The sequence below is a fragment of the Maniola jurtina genome, chromosome 3, assembly GCF_905333055.1.
Source record: "Maniola jurtina chromosome 3, ilManJurt1.1, whole genome shotgun sequence".
Taxonomy (NCBI): domain Eukaryota; kingdom Metazoa; phylum Arthropoda; class Insecta; order Lepidoptera; family Nymphalidae; genus Maniola; species Maniola jurtina.
Window position 1 is genome coordinate 6,925,509 of NC_060031.1, and position 13,868 is coordinate 6,939,376.

The window sequence follows — 13,868 nt, forward strand, 5'->3', positions numbered from 1 at the left end:
AAATTTCGGCGGGCATACTCGTTAAAAACATGTGTACCTGGTGTACCTACGTATTTTGTATTTAGAGACAGATACGTAAATAAATATAAGTTATAACACAGTATACAAAATTTTAATAACCAACTCAAAATGTTGACATAAAATGTTTACCTACCGGGAAAAATAGTAAAAACCGCACGCTATAACATTTTACTGAAACGGATATTCAAAGTTTCAGTTAACTCACGCTAATAATAGTGCGTAGACTAAGTGATTTTATACGTTTTATTTCAAAACGTCAATAAAACCGCCCACATTATCCCGTACTCGATAAATTTTATCGACAATGTATACCTACGTACGAATAACAAAGCTATAAAACTCTACTACTAAAGATATTATGTTGATCCTGCCTAGACCAGTCTATGTTTCCATCAACAACGTTAGTACGAGTAGGTATTGGTGCACCAATACTAACATTGCTGACAGTTACTTAAGTGCATTTGGACCAAAACACCATTATAGCTACCTATACGAAATTACAATTTGTTTGTTAAAACTAAAATTCTGGAGCCTGGAGTCTTTAGAAGACGATTCAGACTGTTGACCCTTTTGCCCTAATTAATGCACATAATATTACTTATGTCGAAGTATTTATCTATCAGTGCTGTCGACTAGACCAACGGTCTAGTAAATAGCATGTTCGACAGCGGATGACGTGGTTCTGGGTTCGATTCCTGGGTCGGAAGTTGTAGGTTACAAAAAGAAGTTATTTGGTTGGTAGGTATTTGGTTTTTCCTCGTTCCTCGAAGAACACGTAAACCCGTCGGTTCTGCGTCTGATCTCTCTCCTATCGTGTTGGATATCCACGGGGATAGTCCCATCGGGTTATGAGATTGAGGGAATAGGGAGTGCACCTGTATTTGCGGCTTGCGCACACTTGTGAATACATATGTATCTATGCTTGTGAAGTATATCTCCCGCGCAGATGGTATCCTCTATGAAGATTTGCTGCCATGGTCGAAATTCGATCGGGAGGACATTTAATTATTCTAATTAAGCTTGTGTATTTTGGGTAATGTAAAGGCATTTGCAAAGAACTGTTAATAATAAAGAAATAAAAGTATTTTACCCCACAAGTGTTAACTTCTCGAGTGCTGTATAAAGCACGTCTCGACGGGCGTCAGAAATGTGAATGGTAGTCGGGGCTAGACGGCGCGGCACCGTATTTTGCTTCCGCTTTGTTACCCAAACGAGTTTCACGTCATTCTCTAAGCTCTATACTGTTGTTTACAACGCCTCTTCTAAATCTGCGAAACATGAGCAAAACAAAACGTCCATAGACATTCTGAATAACTTAGGCAAATGTTGAACGAAGCTATACTTGTATGTACTTAAGTACTTACTTTAGTCTGAATTCCTAGCTACGAATAGAAAAGAGAACCTATTAAAATCTCAGTTGCTTTTACGGGGATATAAAATAGGAACGACTGGAGAAGGGTCTGTCAAATGAGTTCCTACATTCTTTTTCTTTTGTCTCCATGTCACGTTGGGGGTCTCACCCCTAGTGATGATTTTGCAAGAAACGAACTTTCTATAAGTTAACTACTGTCAAAAGCAAAAGAAAAGGTATCCGGAAATGGAGGTATCTATGCAATAGAATTAAGATACACTTTGAGTTTGGGCTTCGTAGTTTCAACCGATAAACGTCCATTGTCAGACGTCTCGTGTAACGATGTCCAGAAAACACCGTCGAGTATAGCTGTTAGTGACCAGCAGCGTTTAGCGCCTTGAGAGCCTATCGACATAATATCGAGGATATATCATAATATCGAGACGCAGCATGGGTGTTGTTTCACGGTGAAGGAAAACATCGTGACGAAACATGCATGCCTGAGAGTTCGCCATAATATTCTCAAATGTGACACACTTTATACACACATTTGAGAATATTATTATTAATTCGCACTGGGCCAGCGTGGCGGACTATGACCTAACTCCTTCTTATTCTGAGAGGAGACCCGTCCTCAGTAGAGAGCCAGCAATGGGTTGATCATGATGATAGTAAAAAATAGCGAGCAAACGAGCAGGCGGGTCACCTGATGTTGAGTGATTACCGCCGTCCATGAACATTTGCAGCACCGGAGGTACCGCAGATACGAGGCCTTTCAGGAATTTCTTCTTTACTATATTTACAGACTTTACTAAAAAAAACTTACTAAAAATATTTTAAAGCCGAAGTCCGAACCCCTTACAAAATGCAGGCGCAATGCCGACGGCCATTAGCTTCACATATCGCAGACATAATCTACATTGCAGTGTGGCGGTGTGGTGCGCCCGTAAAATTAAGCTCCATAATTACGTTAAGGGAAACAAAAGGGGAATGTCGGCGCACCTACCAATAGGGGTGAAAGGAGATATCTACCCAAAACATTCCTTGGCTACGACGTGAGAAAAGAAATATTATTTTGTAATTTGTTACTACAGTAAAATTAGACTTACCTCATGCGTTCACAGGCATTCTTTAAGCTTTGTTAGCGAAAGCAATTTGTTGCTATCTTTACTCCTGTAAATAAAACGCAAAACTCCAATCCAAAAGCAATCCTGTTTACAAGTTTCCAAAGTATTGGCTGCTTCTAACTCCTCATTCAGTGTTAAAGCGCTCGAAGTGAAGTACTCGTAGTTAAACAGCGCAAAAAGCCTTTTAGCGGTGCAAGTTATTGAAGAAGTTAAACTTGAGTTTTTGAAGAAAAAACGTAATGAGAGAAGAAAAATACTTCCTTTTTCTGGCTCGTTTACTGAGAATAAAGTGAGTGTCTTCAGCGCAGTCGGGTTTGCTATTAATCGCGCTTCGCTTCGCAGGAACAATCTTAGGTAGCGGTCAAAATGGCCCATTCGACATAATCGTTGGACGTTTAACCGACAAAAGGAACTATTTAATTCTAAGGCACGCGCACTCACGTTTCCTACTCATTGGAAACCTTTTATAGTGGTTTCGTGCAAAGGAACAATTGTTGGTGTAGTTAAATCTTTCAAATGAATGCGGACGGCAACGCAAGAATATAGATTTTTACATAAATAAGCCATGACAAAAACGATTGTAAATAGGTTAGCGGTGTCACGAAATGTATTAATTTATTTGGAACCATTGTGGAGAAAATATACCTAATTTCAATTTGTGAGCTAGCCTAACTTAATAGTAGGTAAATATAGCTGCTTACTTTTATAATAGCTGCTAATTAATCTAAGAGAAATTGTGCTGATTCGCCGCAGGCAAGGCATATCGAATCATTTGATTCGAGATCAAAATAAGTTACTACACGGCATTATTTTGTAACTTTTCATAACAATAAATCAAGATACTTAAGTAAATAAGTAGTTATTTTAATTTCAATTTAATTTGAACGAAATCGTCTAGCACTCGGCTCTCTCAGCAAAACTCGGCATTTCATTTTGTTCACCGCACAACAATTAGCGACAAACTTTAACAGCCTCCATTATTCTAAAAGGCAACTTCTGAAGCTGTTAACAAAGTTTTTGCAGCTCGTCAAAACCAGAACTGAATCTGGTAAAAACCTAACTGAAATTATAATTAATTACCTGATTACAGCTTTTCGAATAGTTCTAAATAGAAACCCGAACGTAATTATTTTGTATCAAACTAATCTTATATATTATCTTGTAAGTATATTGAGCAAATAGTGCCTGGATTCGGATTCTTGACGTCACATTGTTAAGGGACTATAAAAAACTTCCATCGCTAGGTAAACCAGGTAACGTTACTGAAGCACCGTGTAAACTTAATTTGTCGGAAGCACACTATAACCTAGTTTATTCTGAAGATAATATAAATGAAGCAAGTTTATATTTTACACCCGTGCACTCTTCATTCTAGAAACTTCCAACAAATAGGTAAAGTTTACGGACGTCACGCCTGAAAATGCACTTGAACAAAGTCGTTGTAAGAAGTTTTAAAAGTTAATTTTTCGCCTACAGCAAGCCGTCGACAGTGCGTTTCCCAAACGGCAGCTTGTCGTTAACTTTGCCACAGTTATAAATCTCTTGAATATTCGTACTTTATCAGCCTTCGCTAGACGCCCACTAAACAGACACTTCAGACCAACGTCAAAGAACTTTTTAATTGCTCTGTCAAAGAACCTTTTCAAACTAACTTTAATATATCTTTTGCTTGGTGCCTACTACAGTCTGGAGTGAAGCTAATTGCGGTTGCGTACTAAATACATAGACATTATATAATCCAAACATTTGCGTCCATAAAATTCACGCAAGTGACAAAATCTCTAAAGCTCCATTTGGCTCGTTCTGCGAGCTGTCGCGTGCCAAGAGTGCCGAGGGGAGAGGTAGTCCTAATCCCGTGACAGGTCGTGAATTTTTTTAGACAACAAATTCACTATATCCTCCTTTCAAATGATATCTACTGATTTACATAGAGCATAAGTGAATTTGCACTCACTGCCGTAAGAACCGCAGGAGACGCTAGAACCACATTTTTAGGGCTCCGTGCCTCTAATGGTAAAACGGAGCCCTTATAGGATCACTTAGTTGTCTGTCTATCTGTCCGTCCGTCCGTCCGTCCGTCCATCCGGATCTGAAAACCGTGAATTTGTGGTTACATCATTTAAAAAAATTAAAATGTGTTTCAATTTTCCAGGTTCGATAATTATACCAAGCGGGATATCATATGAAAGGGCTTTACCTGTACATTTTAGAACAGTTTTTTATTTAATTTTTTGCAAGATAGTTTTTGATTTATCATGCAAAATGTCGGAATAAATACCCGAGTACGGAATCCTCGGTGCGCGAGTCTGACTCGCACTTGGCCGGTTTTACAGACTGAAAATACTGAAATGTAAATGTCGTCGGTAGCATCGGACGCAACATAAAAATGCATTAGTATAGGTTAGGTCACCGCCGACTTTAGCTTACGATGTCAGCATTTCTGATTATATACGTGCTATGTCACAAAAGCTTCCGAGTCCTGACGTCACAGGTATTTTCAGTAAAGAAAACTGCGTTGCATGCGCCTGTTACGGCTCTAGAGATCCTTGTGTCTCCTACGAGCTTTGCGAATCGTCTCCTGCCCGGCTAGCATGGGCAGTAGATAAAATTATATCCCCGAATATATCCACTGATTTCTATGACATCAGTGGATATAATCGGGGGATATAATTTTTATCTACTGCCTATGCTAGCCGGGCTGGTATGCGACCGTCATTACACTATTGGACAGCCACTGTAAATCAATACTAACTGCACGAAGAACGTGCAAATAGTGTGAGCAATGAGCATATTATATTTTTATTTTCCATTTTCACTTACATTTGCGTTTGCGAGCAGTTGCGGAAATTGCAAAAGGTATTTATTTACGTAAGCGAAGGTTAGGAACAGAGCAACAACACAGCTCTGGGAAGATTAATGGACTTAAAATTGCATCGCAGCTAAATGCAATACAGCCGGCAGACACGGCGAGCTGTTTTATTGCAGAGACATGTGACTGCACTGCACTGACTGCACTCTGACCCGATTTTATTTTGGCAGGATTAAATGGAACTTGCAACTTTGGCAAAATATATTTAGGTACCTTTAATGTCGTATTCAAAGATTTTATTCTTATATACAGCATTGGAATATGTCTACTTAGGTATTTATCAGGCATGTAAATTGCAACGAAACCATGTAATTTTAAATAGTTTTAAGTATTTAACTTAATTTTGTTCGACATTTCGAACCTATTCTTATGGATCTTCACAACTTGCTAATTTCGTTCACATGACAATGTTGTCCGACCTACTGTCCACCAAAACTGGGAAAAGTAAAGATCTGCCTGCTAATTACATATTATTAATATAGAGGGTACAAGATAGGTAGGTACCTATAGGTATTTAAAGGCGTTTTCATCAAACTTCGAGTTCCAAGTCCACAACCATGAATTTTTGGTTCTCTCGATTAATTAATTAATTGAAGACTGGGACTAATATATGTATCCAAAACCGTAAAATAATACACCATGTTAATATTTTTAATGATAAAATTCACCAATATTTGCAAACTCGAGTGAATTTCTCGTCTGCCCACAAAGTTTATGAGCTTCCCTATTGCCACAATAGATAATCTCGTTTTATTGCAATCCTGGGAGCAGTGAACACTCGTTACTTACTACGATACGGGCTAAAAATTAACTTTTGTGGCAAGTGGCTACATTTTATTTTATCGAACGCTACATCTTCGTTTTGATTTTGGATATAATTATTTATCAACTGCACGAATATTATGAAGAGATAAAGTTTGTAAGTTCGGATGTAGGAGGTATTCTCCGAAACTACTCATCCGATTTCAAAAATTCTTTCCCTGATAGTCGATAGATACATTATTATCTCCGATAATTTATTATTTATGTATCGCCGATGAAGTTGTGGGCAAAAGCTAGTGTATTTATTTTTATTTGTATGTTCTGCTAGCGGATCGCCCGGCTTTTACTATTACTAGCTAATAACTATTACTAATCTGTGGATAACTTTGTCAAATTATCCACAGATTTTCAGTCATTTTTTTCATATTGTAGTTATTGAGAGTTCCTTTTAGAGTTACAGCGTTACAAACTTTTAAGGACTACGTAGGTACCTACTTATTAAAGAGGAAAGGAGGACTGTTTGATTATGTTGTAATTGTTTCTTTACATTATGTAATGATAAGTTCGGTATTGGAGATTTCTAATTTTTTAATCTTGCAACTTAAATCATAACATCTACATATTATTTCGGAATCGGTAAACGATAGGAGGTACCTATGTGAAATCCTGTTGTACAGCTGTAGTGAACCAGCAGCTACATAATCTGAATTTTACTAGAACATTGTAGGTAGTGGTACCTACGTATCTATGCTATAATATATAATGCCCTTCTATATCACCCTTCTGTAGGGGTAAGAATATAGACATACTAGTTTTCGCTTGGTAAGACCCATATCCAACAGTAAAGATATTAAACGATCGTCCCTTTACGGGCTTAATTACAAACTAATTTCGCTCTACATCATAAAGTAGGTCCTTAGCTTTAATGAAATAACGACAAAACTGAATCCCGCCTATGAAATTAGCAATCACCGTTTTACTAATTAATATTGTTTTCAGCAACCCCTGGACCAATGGCGAAGCTCAATAAAGCCAGGCGACAACGATTACTGCCAGACCCTAGACAATAACAGAATTAAGAAATGAGTTTTGTGGCTCCTTAAGGAGAAATGGTAGGTACAGGATAATAAGGTTTTACGGTGTATTATAAAGAGCATCTTGAAAAAATCCTTGAGGGGAAAGCTTTTTCAGATTTGTAAAGAACACCTCGACATAATATTGTTTTAGTTGGATTGGCAAATTGACGTTTCACAAACATTTGCTTCCGGGCTATAATAAGCAATTTAAAAATTTCCAAAAACTTGACTGTAGTTTCACTTTGCACTACATCATCGTGTCTAGGTACATGTGTTTATTATACAAGAAATACGTAGAGATCATACCTACAAAGTTTTAGGATGTGTAATTCTTAAACGGAGCTTATGGCTGAAAAATATCTAGGAAATATATAATAATCAGGTTTCCATATAGCTACATATCAAATCGAAATGAAAGGGATCAACAAACTAAACGATTACGGTTAATTCCAGACAAAAGAAAATATGAATGAATCTTGTTTCCAGACCAAGGTAAAGATGAGTATTACAAAATCCATCTTTACAACAATTTGGAACATAGGAAAATATAATAATAATCAATCTTATAGTGAGAAAAGTGTAAATTAAAAATTTATAACACCCCCGACAAGTGAAGGTTACAGTAACTAGAAAAAAACTGATAACTTTCAAACGGCTGAACCGATTTTCTTGGATGATAGCTAAGAACACTCTCGATCAAGCCACCTTTCAAACAAAAAAAAACTAAATTAAAATCGGTTCATTCGTTTAGGCGCTACGATGCCACAGACAGATACACAGATACACACGTCAAACTTATAACACCCCTCTTTTTGGGTCGGGGGTTAAAAACTTAGATAAATAAACATAATGCCTATTGTGTTAACAGTTGCTGATAATATTGAAACTTATGTCATTTACGTGTTTATTGTCATAAAATTAGTTTTACGCAAATAAAGACCGAGAATAGACGCATAATACATCACGATGATATCTTCCAATAAGTATAATGTGTCACATGCGAACTGTTATGTGCAAAATTATGTGAAGTCGGCGACATCAATTACGTTAATAGCATTATCGGTGTTGCGCTGTTCTCTAGGTAGGCATTTATATGCGATACGAATACAAGCAATTAAGTGATAAGGCACAACAATTAATAAAAAGCTTTTTGAATTAAATTTATACTCGTATGTAGACCTATTACTTACTTTAATTGAATTTACTGCATTTTGCAATTTATTGCAACCTTTTCAAAGGAGACGGGCCACTTTGGTTGGCTCTTGTTCTATACCGTGAAAAATACAGGGAGGTCAGTAAAAATAAAATAAATTAGGAAATCATAATAAATAACTTGTTAAAATAAAAATGTAATTTCAAATTTTTCGGCACTTCTTACAACGCCATTACTACGTATTATATATCTAGCTTAGTTATGTTACGTCACGTGGAAAGAATAAATATTACTTACCAAGTGAAATTAAGATGATTTTGTGGATTTGATCAATCAAAAATGGTTTAATATTTTATTTTATTTTATTAAACGGTACAAGACCAGACCATCACTCCATACAAGTTTGGGCCGTCTTTAATATCATTGTAGATTTCACCAAAATATTTTATTTCAGTTAAAAGCTCTTAAAGCTCGCAAAATTTCTCTCGCTCGCTAATAGATTTGTAACTGGGAAATTCCTGATGGCGATCAGTGTATTATCTGAATAAACGTAGACTTTTAACCATAATAGATAAGACATTATCACACTAATATTATAAAGGCGAAAGTTTGTATGTGTGTGTGTGTGTGTATGTTTGTTACTCCTTCACGCAAAAACTACTGGACGGATTTGGCTGAAATTCAGAATGGAGATAGATAATATCCTGGATTAGCACATAGGCTACTTTTTATCCCGGAAAACCAAAGAGTTCCCACGGGATTTCGAAAAACCTAAATCCACGCGGACGAAGTCGCAGGCGTCAGCTAGTAATTTATAAAACATTAATTTTCATTCCTTCCCTATTAGACACAGGTTTGATTTTTGCGTAAAATAAAATGTACCAGTACAATTCAATACCTGCATACAGTTTCACTATCATCCAGAACATTTTACGAGGAAAGTTTATATGACGTATTCTAATAGAACATATTGTCCCCCGTGCAAAGCCGGGGCAGGTCATGAAATAAATTAAAACAATATAAAACATAATAGGTACCTTATAAATAATTGTTTTACTTATATAATACTCAAGTATGTACACCGAGGCTAAGAGAATTCTTCGGTTGAAATGGTTGACATAACTTAGGTCTAATAACTGTATTATACGATTCTCTGACCTTTACAAAGTCCCTGAATAAAATATTCTTTTTATTCACACATAAAATATATAAGAAGAGATTGAAAGCGGTCCAAATGACACAACGTCTCGCCAGCCCTTGTACGGACATCTGCGACCTAGAGGGATAAGCGACCCTTCACCCCCAACTATTTATTTAGTTATCGACTCCCCAAAGTCATTCCGAATATCCTTAACGCGGTGGTCTCCGTTTTCGTCGATACTAAAGTTTACTAAAATGGAAATAAGTTCGGAACGCATGGATCGAAAAATTTGAAATTAATATATAATATTTTTCATTATATCCCCTTGGATTTGGTTCGATAAAAACATGATTGGACAAACTTTCCTCGATAGAAAAAAAATCAGAAGTTTGGTCTAAAACCTTAGACTTTTGGGTTTTTCTCTTTAATGACAAAGCTCTTAAAGACGTAACTTTCACCATAGGTGTAAAACAATCAAATAAATAATTCGGTCCGATCATTTCACAGTAAGTGCTATATTTCAAATTATATTCTAAATTATTTGATTTCACGCTTTCCTCGCTTATTCTCTTCAAATCGCGTACAGAGCGAGTACAAAGAATTTTCGACCCTATTGTTGAGTGTTATGGGCCGTAATTACGTTATCTTGTCAGTCATACCCGTCGCCTCAGCGCGGTAAGACCTGTATCGGGTTTCATAAGCATTTTGTCTGGTGGAATGTCGTAAGAATGCCATAGAGTAGTAAATTAAGTACTAGGTTATAAAGTATATTTATTTAGGATTTTTCTAGATTTTAAGATAAGTTGATATTGTGCATTTATTATATTAAAAAACAATTTAAGTTTTAAAAGATTTCAGTAAATATTACATTGCAGTGTAGTGAAATTTTGTCATTATGGACCAGGACTTATAATTTAAAAATAAAAATAAGTAGACCAGGTGTGGTGGCACTCTTTAGGGAAGGCCTATGTCCAATAGTAGACATCCACAGGCAGATAATGATGATGATGATGATGGTGTCATGATGATTATGAAAATGACATCCAATTTCAAGTCTCAAATGTTTCCAAGATTATCCAAGGTGTTATAATTAATATTTTTTTTACTTGCTATGCAATGATATCATTCATTAGGGTTCCGTAGGAAAAAAGAGAACGCTTATAGGATCACTTTGTTGTCTATATGTCTGTCTGTATGTCCGAATGTCAAGAAAACCTATAGGGTACTTCCTGTTGACCTAAAATCATGAAATTTGGCAAAAACCATGAATTTATGGTTTCATCACAAAAAAAATGTGTTTCAGTTTTCAAAGTAATATAACTACATATATCAAGTGGGGAATTATATAAAAGGGCTTTACCTGTACATTCTAAAACAGTTTATTTATTTATTTTTAAGCATAATAGTTTTTGATTTATCGTGCAAAATGTCGGAAAAAATACCCTAGTACAGAAGCCTTGGTGCGCGAGTCTGACTCGCACTTGGCCGGTTTCATATGTATATACGTCACTAAGTATTATAAGTCAATAATAAGTTTGACCATAAATTGTGGTGTCGTAAATGTTTTATAGATACAAAAATAAGTATGTATCTTATTCAATATCCTTCAACTTAGACTTTATTATCTCAGCCAAAAGTTGAACATGTGCAAAGCAAAATTTCTTACCTACTTTTTGTCATAAAGCTAGTCCAATTTACAAGAAATAAAAGATCCTATTGTGTTTGCCTTTGTCAATACAAAGGATCTTAATGGCTTTTGTGTTCTCACTCACTTAGACTAACACTGAAATATCGGTGTTAAAATATTTGTTGTAAAACTTACCTTATGCAGTTACTTTTAAAGTATACATCAAATTGTTATTAAGATGAGAGTTACTTCGTTTTAGAATGTCAAATTAGTGTATCTATTTTTCTGACTGATTTTATTGTTTTGAATCGAAATGTAAGAAAATTAATAAAATCTAACTACTGAAATCGTTTGTTCATAGCTTTCATTAGTCCGTGAGAAGTTTTGTTGTACGATAATTTGGTCAATTCCAGATCCAATGTCTCAAAATCCTGTCTTAGTACGGGTCTACGTTATAGAGAGAATCTATTGCACGTTTTCAAGCTTCAAAATCACCACCAGGCTCAGACTCTGCATTGTATTAGTAAGTCGCAGTACTATTTTTGACCGAGCGAAGTAAGGTCTTCAAGCCTACCTACGGGGTAGGCTTGAAGAGGGTAGCTCAAAGCTTCTGAATTAGAGAACATAATTACTACAAATTTAAATTTTGTAAATGTAAATCAATGGCCCGAATCTAAAAATAACAAAAAAGCTATAAAATATTATAATCTCTTTGTTGACTTCTCGAGCACATATGCTTTGTAAAGTAACCATATTGAATAAACGAAAACGAGGATTATAAACAAAACAGCTTTTTATACAAATGAAATATTTTATAATGTTATCCTGTTATGGCTGCAGGTGCATATAATACCTTTCAGGTGTTTTTGCACCCCTAACGCTTGTAAAATATTTTTTTACTGTGAATGTTTTGATAATATAGAACAATAGGATTTTACGACCCCGGTCATTAGCGAAATGTAATAAAATAGTAACTTGTATGATATCGGTGCTAACAATAGTTTCATTGAATTACTCATTACTTCCAGGACTTGATTTGTACATGATGATTGTGGAAAGTGTTGTTGAGATATAAAAATAAGATATAGAATTAAATTTACCTATAAGATGTAAGTAAATATGAATGATGGTATTATTATAATCAACTAGTAACAATTAAGAAACTTGGACTTGTCCGTACTATATATGATCTTTCATACTTATGAAGTATCTTTTTCAAGGCCAAATTTAATGGTCAACACATTAATGGTCAAATCTGGCAGATAGGCTTATATTGAGAACGTTAACGTGAAATAGACCTTAGCAGCCTTGTTTTATAGCTCAAGTTAATCCATTCATGTATAGCCATCCAGACAGAACCAAAAATTAAAATCGGTGTTATTGAATTTGGGACCTTAAATTAAGGTTATTTAGGTTCATTTTAATCTGATGTTACTGTGAGACGATCTAATTCTACGAAATTTGATAAAATGTTTCACTGCGGGTTTTTTTAGCAGGTAGGTAATTATGCTCTGAGTCTCGTTATGTATTGTACGAGTTTTTACAACGTTGATAGAATGGTACTGGACCTAAACAGCCTTGTTTTAAAGCTCAATTTCGTCCACACATCTACAGCCAGAGGTGTGAACGGAAACATTAAATCCGGTGAACCGATTGAACGGCAAATTTGAAATCAGTGAATACTGAATATTTGACCTTAAATCAAGGGCCTTTAGGTCCATTTTAATCTTGACGTTATTATGTTTGAAGGTCGAATTTTGTAAGACTTAAAATCTCATACTACGCGCATAAGTTGTAAAAGGATAACTAGAGGATGCCCGCGACTTCATCCGCGTGTATTTAGGTTTTTAAAGATCCCGTGGGAACTGTTTGATTTTTTGAGATAAAAAGTTGCCTATGTCAATTAGAGGAATGCAAGCTACCTCAGTACCAAATTTCACACAAATCGATTTTGCGCATGGGTTTTTAGGAATCCCGTGGGACCTCTTTGATTTTCCGGGATAAAAAGTAGCCTATGTCCGTCCACGGGATATAAGCTAATCCTGTACCAAATTTCATCAGAATCGGTTTGTTCGGCCGTGAAAAGGTAGCAGATAGACAGACAGACACACGTTCGCATTTATAATATTAGTATGGATTAGTATGGAAGTATGGATTTCGGTGCTAAGTAATTTAGGTATAACCGATCCAGAAAGTAAAATCGGTGATATTGAATTTGTGACCTTAAATCAAGGACATTTAAGTCCATTTTAATCTGAAGTAAACCCCTATACACACACATACGTAAAACACGCAGGTTGTAAAAGATACCTGATATCATAATTGTAAAGAGATGAATCTAAACTAAAAACAATAGGCATTAGCTATTTCTTGTTAGGTAAGTGTACAAAGCAATAAAAGTATTTAAACTATTGATTGTAAATAATATTCAAATCATTTTAATCAGTAACTAGGGAACACTTTTCACTGTTTACTATTTAATGCCAAGTGGCATCAGTGTGGATTAAAAAAGTATATAAAACAACATTTTACTTGTAAAAATAATTTTACGTACATGCAATCTTAACACGTGTGAACATGAACTTAGCGAAGTCGAATGCAGTCGATTCTGATGTTATATGTAAATACTGCAGTAAAGTACGTAGATTAAAATGCAGAAGCGATGCGATACTGATTAATCTACACTGTGGCGATTCGCAACCGGTTCAGGGGCGTCTAACGCCCAAAATTAATAATGAATC

At 35.6% G+C, this 13,868-nt stretch overlaps 1 protein-coding gene across 1 annotated transcript in view; it reads right to left on the minus strand.

Moving 5' to 3' along the window:
- LOC123880460 (transmembrane protein 132E) overlaps window positions 1-13,868 on the minus strand; it is a 119,130-nt gene that overhangs the window by 75,450 nt on the left and 29,812 nt on the right. The window lies entirely within an intron of this gene.